Source organism: Pezoporus flaviventris, unplaced genomic scaffold (assembly GCF_033815535.1).
Source record: "Pezoporus flaviventris isolate CSIRO_AGI_PZ_B2104156 unplaced genomic scaffold, CSIRO_AGI_Pfla_v1 ptg000047l, whole genome shotgun sequence".
NCBI classification, from domain to species: Eukaryota; Metazoa; Chordata; class Aves; order Psittaciformes; family Psittacidae; genus Pezoporus; species Pezoporus flaviventris.
In genome coordinates this window covers 11877806-11894255 of record NW_026892595.1, presented here as the reverse complement: position 1 = coordinate 11894255, position 16450 = coordinate 11877806, and the positions used below count along the sequence as shown (strand labels likewise).

Genomic DNA, 16450 nt, shown 5'->3' with positions numbered 1-16450 from the left:
TTATATTATTAGCTCAGTGTTCTACATTACAATAAATGTGTTTACTTATTACAAAAGTACTGACCCCTAAAACATCTGCTTCTCAGCTGAACATCCAGAGCTCAGTGGGTGTGGGTAGCTTCTGTTAGCCATTCTTTCATAATATTTTGCAGTCTTTGGCAAGCAGTTTGAGTCAGATTCTGACCTCAGATGCACTCCTGTACAATGGTAATAGCTGCGCTCCAGTCAACAGCATTCTTCGAGTTTTATGTCAGTGTTAACTGAGGTCAGAAGACGTTGCAGTGAGTGGGCCACAATCCTGTCTAATTTTTGCCTGGTGGAGTTCTTCAAGGAAAAGACATAAAAGCTCTAGTGGCTTCAGACTGATGCCAAAGTCACCCTCACTCTTTGAGAGATGGAGCAATAGCAAATGATATGGCAGAAGGTTAATCAAATTGTTATGAGGAATAAAGGGGTTTGTGTCTATCACCATCAGCAGAAGAGCCATAACTGGAGTCTGACAGGCTTGGAAGAGTGGCGGCTGGCTGGAGCATGCCTTTCAGTCTTGTGCTGTCTCTTGTCTCTACTAATACTTGACCTTAGGGGAATGGCTCAGAACCTTCTTTTGAAGAGGAGGAAACTGTTTTGATTGCCTCATAAACTAGGGGATGGAAACACCCATCATTTCCTGAAGACTGTACTGAAATCTCTGTGGTTGGTGTTGAAACAGGGAAACAATAATTTTTAGGAGTTTGGTGGCTTAACAAAAAGTCATAATTTTCCTCCTTCCTTTTATTTCCAGCCATCTTGTAGGTGAGTATTTCCCAGCCCATTCTCCCCTTCTCTCCTGTCCGTGGTCTGTGTTCCATGACTGCTCTGCTCTTCATGTGTGAGGTTCTGCCTTTCCACCCCTGATATCCCACTCAGCTGCTGGGTCACCTGAGGAGAGATGCTCAAGTTATCTGGGAGCACAGTGTAATTTAGCATACGCTTAACTCTTTGTACTCCACAGGAAGAATAGGACAGTCTTTTTCTTCTGTGTTTGCAGGGCATCTACCATCTTGGGTCTTTTCAACAGCAAAGGAACTTAGCCATTATGATAATACAAGCAAAAAATAATAACATAAACCAACTGTAGGCTGTGTGGGTTGATATTAGCTGGGACTTTTGTAGTGGAAGGAGTCCAAAAGTCAAAAAGTGGTATGAATTTAATATAGAGCATCCCCTAGAGGTTTGTGCTGCAACTTACAGACAGGATAACGGAATAGTCCTTTTCCGTAAGTGCCTCCTCTTACAGATACCATCTAGTAATCATTATATGTTGGAATTAGTCTGTAGATGAGTCATGGCTTAAACAATACTGGTGATGAATTTTAGAAAACGTCTTACTCTGAAATAGAAAATATCTTGCAAAACTGTTTAACAGCATATCCTTTGCACTGGTGCAAAAAAAAAGCATGTATTCTGTATTTCTGTTCATTGCTTTTATCTCCAGCAAACTGTTTATTACCCAAGTGTATTTATTGTCCTTTTAAAACAGATTAAACTGTTATATTTTCTACTGCATAGATTTAATGTTGACAGCACTGTTTCTATTAATCGAATGCTTTTTGGGGGCTCTCCTAAAAACTTCAGGCTATACAAAATGTTTGTGCTAGATAATGGATGTCAAAATAAAAATGCAGTAAAAGTTGGCTTGCACGATAAATGGAAACGTCTTGCTATGGTTAATTTGACATGTAAATAAACCATATTCACACCTTGAATGAAACCACTTACTACAGAAAAGTAATCAGTGTTTCATCTGAAGCTTCCTTTTGATATGGAAGACAGTTTTGATATTTCTAAGATAGTATTTAGTATAGCTCCTTGTATAATGGAGGAAACCTCCCGATAAAGCTTTCAATGTTGTTGATGTTCTGTGGAAACTGGTGACTGAACATGGAGAATGCAGCAACAGATGGTATAGCCCCACACGAGGTCAGTAAGCTGTGGAAATACAAAACTGCCAATCCTGAAATTAAAAACAGGTGGCAGAAATTTCACTTGGAGACTTGGCATCTATAAGTAATCAGTTACTGTAAGAGCCTTGGTTAGAAACAAATTAGCTTCATTGCTGATTGCATTTTCAGTAAGTAAATGAGAAAGCAGCTGCATTTGGTTAGAATCACAATACAGGATAGAAATACATAGAAAGTATTTAGAAACACTGTATTTTTTTTTTTTCTGCTAGTTTGAGTATATAGTGTTCCTTAGGGTGGTTTTTTTTCATTTTTTTTTTCTTCCCCGTGATATTTTGGTTCACAAAAAAAAAAAAACAACAAACCAAACCAGCACGTTTTACAACAGTTTTAGCAGGGTTTCTGAGATCAAGGCTTTTTCTCAGAGCTTTCAAACTGTTTCTCACCATTCCTACATCACATTCTGCTTCTGAAAAACATAAATAAACAAACAAACACAAGACATCTGGATTTGCTTTGGGGGATTTCAATTTCAAATAAGGATATAAAAAAGCTATTTCGACTAGAACTGAACTATGCTAATAGAGGATGTTGTGCTCTTGAACTCTTGTGTTTTCTGGCAAGCTCTCCTCCCCAGTAGTTACCTAACTGAAAATGCAGATGCCTGACGCTGATCTGATGGTGACTTTCCTAGCAATGGCAGGGAATTTTAGAGCAGGCAGTGTGTTACTGGGTGCTAGTTTGAGAAAAGCAAGGTTACTTGTATGCCAAAATGAAGTTTAGAACACTTTCAAACCATCTAAGTTATTATTGTATAGGCAGCCAGCCTTCCTGAGCATCTTCAATGCACAAGGGTAAAAAAAAATCGGTGTTGATCATCTAGAATATTCCAGGCTTAAAAGGTTTCAAGTTATTCAGGACAAAAAACCTGTTTGGTCCATGGGGGAAAACTAATCCAGTGACACTAGGGCCAGAGCAACCTTCAGAACTGCAGTATTCAAGAGGATTTAAAAGTTCAGGAGATGATCTCCTCCACCTGATGTTGTATGAGAACAGTACATTTGTGAGAAGGTAGCAGTACCTGCTTGCAGAATTTCGAGAGTCTGTTACAGCTGATTTCAACTCAGTTTTCCATGGCCAGCTATTTGAGAGAGGCTATCACCTTCAGTCACAGTGCCATGCCAGGCATGGTTTGACATCAACAACTCCGCTGAAATCATTAGATCTCCAGGAGGTTGCATTTACATTGCATTTACTTGCATTTACGCATCCCAGAAGATGATTATAATTCTAAGTCTTGAACTGTGTACAAATAATGCTAATATAAGAAAGAATCTGAGCTTACTAATGAGAAGAATCAGAGGATCAAGAGTTGGTGGGTGTCTGTGGAGACATGTTTCTGCATGGAATGATATTCAGAAAGTACTAATAGGTCATCCTGTAAAAATTATGCCTCTTTAAGGTGCTTCAGTCAGACACCTACAAAATGTGAAGTAAGCACCCTGAGCAGTGCTGGCCAAAGGGTTTGGTAATTCAAAACACTCACAAATTCATGTTTCAACTGAGATGTTGACTCATGGGCCTACTTCCCAGCCTATTTGCCATTGCAGAGAGTATTATCCTCTTTCTGGCAACAGAATAATATTCCTGTGGCAATTGCTTACATGGATCAATAAATATCAGGTAAATATTTAATATGAGTTTAACTTTAAAAATGTTGTTTAGTGGCTAAATACAGAGGGAGCAGCATGCTGTGACTAATCAGCTCTCTGCAGACCACCAGTGAGTGTAACATACTTCTGATATTAAGTTCAGATATGAAAGGTCCTAATTTTAGATTTTTTAAACCAGAAATAAGATTCCTTTTCTGATACTGAGAAAATACATGATAGCAAAATAGAGTTCAGGCTCCTCAGGTTGCTCATCAGGGCAGTGATTTGCTCACTTTGTGCAATGCTCCATGCACTCTTACTCTCCCCTTTGCTGTTTTATCATCCTCTGACAGGTCACTGAAGAGGATAACATCTGACCTTGGGAAGAGGTAGCTGGCAAGTGGGGGCAAAGCCTATGCCTGAGGCTATGAGACAGTCTCTGCAAGCAACATCACCTTTTCCTCTCTGCTCTGCTCCTCCTGCTCCCTGGAAGCTAGGCTAAACAAAACATGGAGTCTGACACCATGCCTCTTCCTGGGAGAGCACAGGCTGATCTGGGGAGACCAAGCAGCTAAGGAGGAGATGGTTGGAATAAGACTGCAAATGCAGATTTACTGAATTGAGGCGGAAGGAAACTGGAGAAAATACCTAAAAGGAGGATTTCCCTGTATAGGTCTGTAGTTAGTGGAATGGAGCTGTTGAGGCTCGAGGTGGTGGAGCCTTTAATAAAAGACAGCGCTCAGGCTATGGATAGGATAGTTGGAAGGGAAACTCAGTTTGCAAATATTTGAGTACCAGTGTATTACAGACCTAAAATAAATTGTATAAGCTGGTGTCTGTGAAATCACTCATATTTAAAGCTTAAGCTGGAAAACAGTCTATTGATGAGCCCATATTTCCTGTGGAGAAGCTGTGTTAATGACATGAAAATTTTTCTCCCACAGCTTTCAGTCTTCTTACTTCAGCAAAACTGATGGGAGTAATAAAGTAAGTTGTTGCTTTTTCCCTTCTTTCTGCATTTATATGAGAGGAGGGGGCTGAATGTGCTGTCTTTTATTACTTTTCTCCTCCAGCAGTAGGTAAAAAGAAGTATATGTGCATCCTGTTTTACAAACAGATGATACTCCACATGCTTAGAAACAGCTTAGCTAAATCGTGTGACAGGAAGCATACACTATGTGGAAAATCTGCAGCTTTTGGCATAATCAGGCAGAAGTGGAGATTAATCTGGGGCACAAGAAGTTGCGAGTCTTTGGTTTACCATTAATGAAAAAGAGGGGAAATGGCCACTAGCAGTTATGCAACAGAGTTCAGTTAAATAACAGGCCTTTGAAGGGCCCTGGTTCATGGAAGTGTCAGTGGTTTTGGGGGCTCATTTAGAGCCAAACAATGTGCCCAGATGCAGCCAACTATGAGAAGCTTCCGCATGACTGACATGAAACCAGAAAACTCAGAAGTGATACATGGGCTGCAGAAGCAGATGCAGTCTTTGAAGCAAGTGGGTATCTGCTGTCAACACCAGTTAGTGTTTAACAAACTCTTCCTCACAGATTTGTTTAAGATTACAAATGTAATAAAGGACTTGAGCAGCACAAGCTCATTTTTTTCATGACAAATTTTTAGCTTTCTAATTCCTAAGTGGAATTAAAGCCTTGTGTTAATCGCTTAATCTTAGTACTTAAATTGCAATCCAAACACCCATGTGGATCTGGGAGTTACCTGAAAATGAGAAAGAAAACCAAGCAATGAACATCATGTATCTGAAATCCTGCTGTCTGAGGGTTAGCTGCTCAGTTAAGGACTGCAAGAGATCCAGCATGTGCAATGCATTTCTGAAAGTGACAGTTGGTCTTTGCAGTAAATGAGAAAAGTTCTCAGTTTGTCTTTTAAGCCCAAGTACTGGTGTCTTTTGTTTGTACAGTATTCTACTGTTTATGCACTGTCCAGAGGAGTGGGACAGAGAGTTCAAGACTCCCTTTACCCTGGATGAAGCCTTACATCTCTTACCAAGGTGTCCAGCTTTTGAAGTTGTTCCAGAAAATATTTAAGACTAATTGGAACAAAAGAGAGGGGGCAGGACAGATAGTTTATAAAATCAATCGGTTCTGTCACTAATCCTGTTGTAAGAAGAAAACAGTTTACTCTGAGTTTTGAGAGACAGTTCTGTTGTGGCAAGTGCATGCTTAAAGAAACTGGAAAACAGGAGCAAGTGAGTTGCCCAGGCAGGAGAGAAAGGTGGCCAAGATAGCTCTTAGTAAGCTGGGGCCATGTAGTCTGCCAGACTCTTTTACTGACTGGGCCTGACTGCATCCTTTAGCACCAGGTAGCCCAGTCCTTACATTTGCCTGAAAATGCCATAGACCAGACTTGTTAAATATGGTGGGTTTTGAAGTGCTGGGTCTGTGGGACATCCTGCAGAAGGACAGCCAACCTGTGTTCCTTAGCCATCTCTTCTCCAGGACATCTAAATATCCAGGAACTGGTAATTTATCCCTCTGTAATTCAGACATGGAATGATGTATCTGTAGTGACTGAGCTATTAGCATGAGTAAATGAGATTTACAAGTTGAGGAAGGCACTCAGCATTCAGCAAGAAGACAGATTAATTTAAGATTAATTCCTTAGTGGAGTGGAACTGACAGCCGTGTGGAAGATGAGCAGTTCTAAGGGCTGTTAAAGTCCCCTTTAAGTTCACCAGGTTGAGTCTTCTTGCATCTCATGGTTTGCATAAGATTTAAGTAGCTTGGCAGTGTGAATGTACATGGTACAGAATCAGAGTTTGTGCCCTGCTACTTTCTGCATTGAGCTAATTGGGAGCACCAAAGTGAATATGTTCTTGAGAAATTTAAGTTTGAGTTATAGGGTCATATTCTGTCCAGGAATCAGGTAAATCTTTGCACTGTACTCTTACCACACTGAATGAACTCTAGCTGATATTGAATCAGTTCCCTGCTGTCAGATGTGAAGAGCTGATTTCCAAACCTTACTGTGGCTGCTGTGGTTCTGAATGGGCTGTCAGCCAGTCTCTGGATTAAAACCTTGGCAGCAAGATGCTTTAACACAGAAATATAAAACTGCTTTAAAAGATGTCTTTTCATGCAACCAGCTAGTGCTTTACTGTCATTGAGTCCAAAGGACAGCGTAGTGGGAATCATAACTGACTGCTGGCACTGTGCTTCATTTAGAAAGGGAAAAAAATAGCCTCTTGAGACAGCATTAATATGTGCTTGTTAGGAACAAAATCTGTAGTGGGTAGAAGGAGAAGAAACACTGGTGATTTTTCAGGTATATTTTATGGAAGTATAAATCTTTAAAAGGCAACATTTCAACTGACATTTTCCCAAATCATTCTGTACATGGAGTATTCCTGTCTTTGATTAATAAACCAGGAGGAGGTAAACATTGAAATGTCATTGTGACTAAAAACTTTTAAAACCCAGTATATTCCCTCTTATTTCCAGACATTTTCATCTTTCTTCTTTGAATTTCCCTTCTAAGCAGTGATAATGAACCTGAGCAATAGCTTGAGCAAGTGGCTGAATAGAAGTGTAAATGCTCTGCAACATAGTGATTACCCAAAACCAAGCCAATCATTGTGATCAAGGTCTCTTCCTTATAAAGCCATCCCTTCAGCTCTGTTAATGCACTGGGCAGGGTTTGCACGCATCTAAGTAACTGAGTCTACCAAGTCTGAACCCCTATAAGTTCAGCTCCACTTACATTTTAAGAAATGTACTGAAGCGTCTGGTTCTCTGTGTTGCCTCTCCAAAGTAAAATAACATACTCTTCATGTGATAATCAATGTGTAATGATCATCACACATTACATAACGTCCTATCTTCCACCTAGAAAAGTACAGGCACAGCAGAGAGTTGTAAATCTGTCCTTTCATAAGTGTAGAGTGATGTCGTTTGAGCTGCCTCATCCCTGCACAGCTTCCAAAACACCATGTGCTTTGCAATGCGGCAGTATCCATCTCCGCCTCCTCATTAAGAAAATGCACAGATGAAATGTCCGCATACAACATGCTATCAAAGCCACCCCAGTGGCAGTGCTGCAAAGCTGGTAATTTTTTTCTTGAGAACCTTGTGGTAGAATTGGAAGGTGTATAATAAAGAAAAAAACCCACATTTATTCAGTCTTTTCCCAGAACACGTCTATCCGAATAACTTCAGTTCTGTGTAAGTTCTGTGTATGAAAGTGGATGCCAGCAATTCAGTTCCCTCATTTTGATTATGTACAATGGAAGTGTTTGTAAGCAGTGTCAAATATAATATATATTGGAATCTGTGCTTTATTTGGAAATTCTAAAACCCCTTTATAGGTGTTGATTCCTTCCAGTCCTGTTGGTTAGTTACAAACTGTGAAAACATGTGCCATCTTTCCTGCACTTAACTGCCTGTATCTGCACAATTGATAGTACTAGTTTATCTGTCTTTTGGGAGAAGACAAAGGCAATATTCAATTCTCCGTATATTGGACAGTCCAATTAAACATTTGCTAGATAATTTCATTGCTTTGACAAGTTTCAAGATTGATGCAATATTTTCTCTTCTGTTTCCCCAGTATCTCTGCCAGTTTTCAAGTGGATTATTTCTTTTCTGCCAAAGAATGTCTTTTTATCATTCATATCTTTAATTGGCTTAATTCTGATTTTTATGTCTCTGCTTCTTGATAGGTTTAATACAGCTGTTTTTTTACTCGAAATACATATCTACAATAATTCTTCCTTAATGTATGTTTTTTTTTTTTTTTTCTGTTCCCACATCAAGTTTAGCAATGCAGATTTTGTGCCAGATTTTAAGAACAGCCTCCACTCTAATTTCCTCCCATTAATGTGGTAGAAACATGATGTTTTTTTCCAGCAGATCTCCTGAAGCTAAAATGAGAATTTTTCCTGAAAAGAAGCTGAAGACGTTTAGAACCATTTTAATTTCAGTGACAAATTTAATCTTCATTTGATAAGGCATAAAGTAGCTTGCCCCTTCAGACAGAGAGTCTGGAAGAAATAAACAATGGCATTTCAGTAATAAAGTAGTACATAGCTATTATCTAGCACTTGTCATCAGTAACACAGAATATGTTTAACAGACAAAGCCAGTGCCATTATCTGCATTTTACAGACAGCAAAAGTGAAGCATCCATTGAGCTGCTATGCAAAAATACTATAAAAAATTGAGTAACCCAGGCCAGGCTTTCACAGTACATGTTGATTCCTTTTGTAGAAGCCATCTCTACAGCATATATATTTACTATAGTTAGTTTTCTCTAGTGGCTGATCTTACAGAGGGCCATATCTACAGGACTGACTTACTGCATCAGGCCTGATTGCACCCCTTACTGTTTAAAATCATTATTATGTTTTCAGAAGTCCTGAAAATATGTACTTAGTGCATATGGATGAAAATGGAAGGCAATAGATATTCTTTTTTAAAGTCATGTGCTATTCTTTTGGAACGAAAGATACAGAGATGAAGGAACTGGGTAAATGTAAGGAGAAATTTAAGTTGAACAGCATTTGTGGGTGAGGGTGAAGAGACAGTGAAACAAGCATCAAGCTCTTCCTTTAAGGAAATTATCATTGTAATTTCTGGACCATCCCATCTCTATAGAAAACGTCTCAAGAATAAAATAGAGTAAGCATAATTCAATGTGTATGTAAAGCCAAGAAAATTGGATAAAAAAATATCTTGAGAATTGTAAAGTACTAGCCTTTAATATATTTCTCAATCATTGCTGACCTAAATGTGTAACCCTACCACATAAATCCCATGAAACCATCTTTATTTTTCCTGACCCTTGGAGCAGCTCTCTGTTTGAGCATGTGAATTTACTACTTTTACTTTTTGCAGGATATTTTATGAAAAACCTTTCTTGACACCACATTGTAGGGAACCCTGGCACTGAGCCTTCATGTTTTATGAAATGAATCCATTAATTCCACAAATGATCAATCAGTTTTCTTGTAGCTGGCATAATCTTTCTAAAACATGAATCACTGTTGGTCTAGGAAACTTTTGTGTGCAGAAAATAAAAGAAGATATAAAATTTCATTATATAATCCATAAAGCAAATGAAGGGGTTTACATTTTAGGCTCTGTCTGAAATCAGTTTGGCATTTAGCGGTGCGCAAAAGGAAAGCCCAAGTTATATATATATATCCACAATCAATTTTAAATTTTAACTTATTTATTTAAAAAAATTAATTTCCCGTCTTCAGAAAATTCCCTTTTTACCAGCATTCTGGAGGAAAAGTCATACAGCTTTTTTCGTCAGCTTTTACAATGTGAGATACTATTGCATTCCCCATTACACATTTCTGGGCAATGGCAATTGCTTGTTCATTTTTCAGTTTTCCAAATACTGAGCTCTCTCAAACATCTAATACCGCAAGCCACTTCCTTTCTAGTCCTGTGAGGGGGGCAGAGGGAACTGAGGACACAGCAGGAGAACTGTGTCATGTTTCAGTAAGAAATGAGCTAGGAGCAAGTAAGGGGCTGAGGAGTTTGTCCCTGTTTGCAGACAAACTTGTTAACAAGGTGATTACAGCATGTGGGGCGCTCCTGACAAGAGAAGAGAGGAAAGACTTTGTCTGTGTGTCCATCTGTGTTTATTATACTGTATGAGGTGTTATGCTGCCTTTCTTCTCTAATTTCCACTGTGCTGCGTTGCTCCGATTTTAACCTGTCCCTACAATGTGATGTTGCATATACACATATGTATGGGGAGTTCTACTGTATGGATATATGAGCTTTCTTTTTCTGTCTCTTTGCTTGAGACACCAAATCCAGTGTGGTTGCCTTTGGTGTGAATGCTGACATTGATCCCTGTGCCTGACTTGAAGTCAGCCTGACAGGGCTACCCAGGAAGCCAATTACCCTCTGCTGCTGCTCCAACACCAGTGAGTGACAGGCCTGTGGAGAGCTAACTGATGTAGTCTTGGCCAGAGCAGTGTCCCTGGAATTGCTGCTCTTTCCTCTGCATACTACAAAAAGACTAGTGCTGTTGTGATAACCCATTTTTAAAGCAATAGGCTTACATCTGTCTTAGCCTCTGGCTTTTCCTCAGGCTAAAATTGAAGATAACCCTCCTACCAAAGTTGCATTTGCCACTGACTGCTAGAAAGGGCACAAATTAGCCAAGCTAATAGAGTTTGGTGCATCACAGATATTTTCTGACTTCTCCCTTGACAAGTCATGCAAAAGGAGTTCCAGACATAAGCTGCAGTTCAAATTATGAAGACTAGTTCACTTTTTTATGCTTTTCTCCACCACTTAGAAATTAGTCCTTATGAAATGACTGCAAAATTGTCTATCTAACATTTTAACTCCATTTTATCATCTACGTATCTGTGCATACCTGTGCCTGTCTTCTAGCTGAATGGATTACTTGCTCATTCTGGTTAAGCCTGGATCTAGAGAAGAAGCTGACTGACCATGGGGCTAGCATTCTTGGGTTGTTCTAGTGCACAGGTTTGCTAGATCCTTCAGGAAAAAGAAAGACGCTTTCAAATTGGAGCTGTAAGGTAGAGACTGAGACAGCTGTAAATGCTACTGTCCGATGTCAGCCATTGTGCTGTAATCCAGTTATTGACTGGAGAAGAGCCTTTATAAACTTCTGTCCAATGTGTTTAAATAAACTACAGTTGGTATTAGTATTCTCTGGAAAACTACTGAATATAGGTTGGAAAAGCAAGAGTTTGCATATAAATAGAATATTATGGAGAGATCTCCATTTCTCTTAGCAGAACAATTTTTTTTTTCCCCTGCTTTTTACAAAAACAATTTTGTGGCTTAGCAAGGGTTTGTGATATAGTGAGGTTTGGACAGAAAATGCATAAATTACATATGAATTAACATTTTGACGTTATTGCTATGATGGTTAATCAGAAAACCTCAGATGATCTAAAACAAGTTTACTTCCTGCTTCTCTATGCTGTAATTCGATAATCCACAAAAAAGTATGGTTATTGTTATTTTGAGTTTTGTGCCCTGTACATAAGAGCATTACAGAAATACTTCCTTTTGCTTTACATGGTAACTTAGTATGTGATAAATATTTATCTAGGCACATTGCGGTGTCTGCATTAATAATTTTCAGAAGTGCTACTGGGAATGTGGATATCACAGTATCACAGTATCACAGTATGTTAGAGATTGGAAGGGACCTCGAAAGGTCATCTAGTCCAATCCCCCTGCCGGAGCAGGAACACCTAGATAATGTTACACAGGAATGCGTCCAGGCGGGTTTTGAATGTCTCCAGGGAAGGAGACTCCACAACCTCCCTGGGCAGCCTGTTCCAGTGTTCCGTCACCCTCACTGAGAAGAAGTTTCTTCTCAAGTTTAAGTGGAACCTCTTGTGTTCCAGTTTGTACCCATTACCCCTTGTCCTATCATTGTTTGCCACTGAGAAACAAATATGAAACCTATTTGTATGGTATGCAAACTTTAAGTGATGTTAATCATGCTGAATATGGGTTAGCTGAAAGTAAAAGACCTAAAAGAAAAATCCCAGGACTCTTCAATGTCTCAGAAAGCACCTTTTCTCAGCTAGTCAGATGAGATCAGGAGAGTCTGGCTTCGCTTCTATAATGCCAAATCCTCTGCTGGAAAGGAGGAGGGGAAAATGAGAACTGGGAAGTATTCCTTTAAGTAGGCTTAAATCTACAGCTCTACTAGAACATTTTTAAAGATCTTCAGCTGAAAAAAATATTGAAGGCCCATGTTTAAAAAAATGGTTGTTTGTATAACAAAGATCAAAACTATATGAAAAGAAGCTATATTGAAGTTACAGCAGCATGAGACAAGAAGAACTTCAAGAGAAAGAAAAGTCTTTACCATTTTTCAATTGGAGACACTATTTTAGTAGTGAATCATGTGCCAAGTTTAAATAGGCATGCTTTAATTTTTTCATGTGTTCCATGAGGTCAGCTCTCTGACCTGCTCCACCTGAAAGCTCTGGAAAATATCACACCAGCAGCAGTACATCTCTGGAGTTTTAATTAAATCATAAGTACACAATTCTGGCTTTTCTGGGTTTTGTTAATAGGGTTGCTGAAGAGTACCCAAATTGAATTTGCTGTGGCTGGGTATCTAAGCCTATTAGAGCTGCTGCTTCTGTAAGGAAAGGCTAAACCAGAATCAATTCCATCTTCATTTTCTGTGGTTTCCTTTCAAAGAGATTTTGTCTCCGTCTCAGAAAGTGAAGGGTTGCTATAAAGGATTATTCTCTGCCTTGTTAGCATAACAGTGCTTTTACTGTTCCTCCTTTCCCCTCATGCTCTCCCCTCATGTCTGCTCCTCCTCTCCCCTTATTACCTTCCCTCATGGCCAGCCCTCATCTCCTCTCATGATCTTCCCTCCTGGCCGCCCCTACTTTCCCCTCACGATCTCCCCTTATGGCCCCCCCTCCTTTCCCTTCACAACCTCCGCTCATGGCTGCCTCTCCTTTCCCCTCGTGATCTTTCCTCATGGCCCATATGATCACCCCTCATACAGTTCTAGTGTCAACCGAACCACACAGCTTGGTGTCATTGGCAAACTTGCTGAGGGCACACTCAATCCCACTGTCCATGTCAGCGACGAGGATGTTGAACAAGACCAGTCCCAACACCGATCCCTGAGGGACACCACTCGTTACTGGTCTCCAGCTGGACATTGAGCCACTGACCACAGCTCTTTGTGTGTGGCCATCCATCCAGTTGTTTATCTACCAAGCAGTCCATCTATCAAATGGTGTCTGTCCAAGTTAGAGACAAGGATGTTGTGCAGGATAGTGTCAAACACTTTGCTGAATTTATCATATTATTATCAAGGACATATTGAAAGTCAAGCATCTCTCTTATGTCTTTTCTAAATCAAGGTCAGAAAGGTGGAATTGGTTGAGTCCCATGAATGAGGTACAGCAGAAAAAGAAGCCTATATATTGTTGAGCTGTTCAAAGGCAGAGATAGTTTAAATTGGAAATTCTTCTTATGAAAAGTATGACTGTGCTGTGATATTTGACATTCAGTATATGAGCAATGTACTTGGAGAATCCTCTAAAGGAATGTTTATGTTTTGAACAGTCTTCCACTTCATGCGTCCATTATACATATCTTCCACCAACATTTATTTGTTGGCTTCTCATCTTTACTAATAAAATGGTCATAATAGAAATAAGATTGATGAGATGGCATATAGAAAGTTACTTAAGGGAGTATAATGGCATTTTCAGTTCCTAGATGAATAAATTTTTGTCTTTGGTATTTGATTTTGCTGGCATTTCGACTGTGGCAGATTTTGAAAGATGCTACTATATCTCACAAGCAATCTGCTGAGTAGTGGTTTCAATGTATGAATATTTCTGGGCTTTAAAGAAAAAAAGGCTTGTTGATTATGACGCATTTATGAAATTAGTCAAATTGCAGAGTTGGCCTAAATATGTGCTATCATGAAATGTGATTAACACATGTTTTCTGAAATGCAATTCTGAAATTCTGATGAGCTAAAATGTTTCACAAACCTTTGACCTTCTGGAAAAGGGGAGAAAAAACAAACCAAAGCAGTTGAATGAGTGGAACACCATTTAGCTATTTGCCCTTTTTATTTCAAAATAGGTTTTCTTTCTCCTTTCTTTCTCCTGTCTGTAAAATTTTGAATGTTTGTTTTTGTTGGGTTTTTTTTCCTTGTAAAAATGAGACCTAGATCTTCATTCAAAGTGAGGCTTTATGCAGACCAGGCTTCTCTACTAAGTCAGAGCTGTCTTACTTGTCAAGCTCTACTGTTTCATTTTGGTTTTATTTACTTAGAATTTTTCCCTTTTTTGTTTGAGGACAGGCTTGACAAAGCAGGCAGCCCTTGTCCCCTTCCGTACTCAGGCAGCTTCTTCCCTTTCAGCAAAGCTTTCTTGCGTAGCCCAGTCTGGACTTCCAATGTATAACAGCTGCTGGCATAACTCACAATATTGAAGTAGACAAATTTCTCCACATATCAGCTTGTTGCCCACTTTCAGCATCACTTTATGTTAATGATATAAGTATTAAACAGTTCTATGTGTTTTCTAGTACAGGACTCATGTCTTCCTGTCCAAAACCTCAGACTAGCAGAGCCACCTCAAAATTTAGGTCCAGCTTCTGATGTGCAAAAAAAATACAGGTTTCGGTCCTGTCTCCTCCATCAGGATACCTTAATACAGTTTAAAAGCTTGTTTAGTACTTGTTAAAATGCAAGCTAAGGTAGCCAGAAAGCTAATATCTTGGTACAGGGTGGGTTAGTCAATAGATGCTAAAACCTTTTAAAAGTCTTTTTCCTCTGAGCATGTACAGAAGGAAACTTGAAACACCTGTCTTAGATGTGAGAAGTGAGTGTGTCTGTAATTTTCACCTATAGCCCTCATCAGTCTCCTCTCTAAATATTCTGTGTAGGTCTTTCCAGTTTGTGTGAATGATGCCCCAATTCCCTTAAAACCTTTGGTGGTAATTCTGATCAATCATATCGACTATGAAGGGCTGAACTGGCCAACTGTGACAAGAGTTTCTGAACTTGCCAGCAGTCATTCATTAAGTCCAAATAATCTCAGAGCAGTAAAAGCTGTTTATAGATGTTTTCCTTACCCCCGTCCCACTGCCCTTCTAGCTTTATTCAACACAGACTTGAAATCTTAGATTCTAACGTACCCGAAAGGGGAAAGGAGCTGCAGACATGATTTTCATTTCTGATTTTCTGAAAACTTCAAGGGCAAGAGCTGAGGGATCAGACCAAAACACCAGCTCAATTACATATTCATTAAAAATATCTGCATTCTATTTTTGCTACTTCCAAAATATCACAATATAATATCAGCTACACAGACCTTCACACCAAGGTATCCTCGTGCCTAGTAAGAGGACTATATATAGCATTCTTGTGGTCTGCACATAAAAATATCAGTTGAAAACTGTAGTTCCAGTTTGAACAGATTTGAAGGCTTGTTGTAGTTCTGAGTATCTGTTCATACAAGTTGAACTTCATACAAGTTGAACAAGTTACTACTCATTTATGTTTGCCAATATTACGGTTCTATTATTAATCAGATATTACAGCATTTGGCTGCTTTCCGATTGATTTGAATTACATGTTCTCCTTCAGTGTTAATTAGGTGCAAGCTCAGAAATCTAAAAGATAAGAGCATAATTTGGTACGTTTCCTCTAAAATGTGTTTTATGTGAGAGATTTGAACCAGAAACATGAACTAATTCTGACTTGTAAGTTATTAGAATCTTAGGTTTCTAAATGCTTTTTCTTCATCAGCTGCCTACATTTAGAACTTGAAAATTAATTTATCCATTATATGAGAATTTATATATTTAAATGATATTTACATAAAAGGAAAACACTCTCTTCAGCTTGTTTAAAGAAAAAATCTTTATCTCAGTATGAGAGATCTATTGGGATAAACTAGAGACACCGCACTGGATCAGAGCTGGTCTGGCCAAGCCTTTTATTTCTCTCTCTCCATCCCCAGTAGCTTAAGGAAAAGGTTTAATGAAGGAGGAAGACTACAGCAAATTTCTCTGTTTATTCCCTGAAAAGACATCCAGATTTTATGTCACATTACAGCTTCAGTATCTCCACCCTGCTAGTCCAGGACAGTTAACTAGTCAAGTGACAACACTGGTAGAAGCTTCCACAGATAATCATGTTAAAAAAGACCCAAAGACTAGTTGTAAACTGAAAACATTATCGGTTCATGCTTTTAATTCTTTCTACTAAAAAAATTTAGAAGGATATAATGCATTCTGAATACAGTTAGATGACTCTAAGGTTCTTTATGTCAGTATAGCTTGTACCTGTAAAATAGTATTTATTAATGCAATAGCAGTAACAAATGGATTAGAA

The 16450-nt window shown here is 38.9% G+C and overlaps 1 protein-coding gene across 2 annotated transcripts in view; it reads left to right on the top strand.

Moving 5' to 3' along the window:
* Positions 1-16450, top strand: part of PLXDC2 (plexin domain containing 2) — a 256273-nt gene that overhangs the window by 95814 nt on the left and 144009 nt on the right. The gene's annotated exons all lie outside the window — the stretch shown is intronic.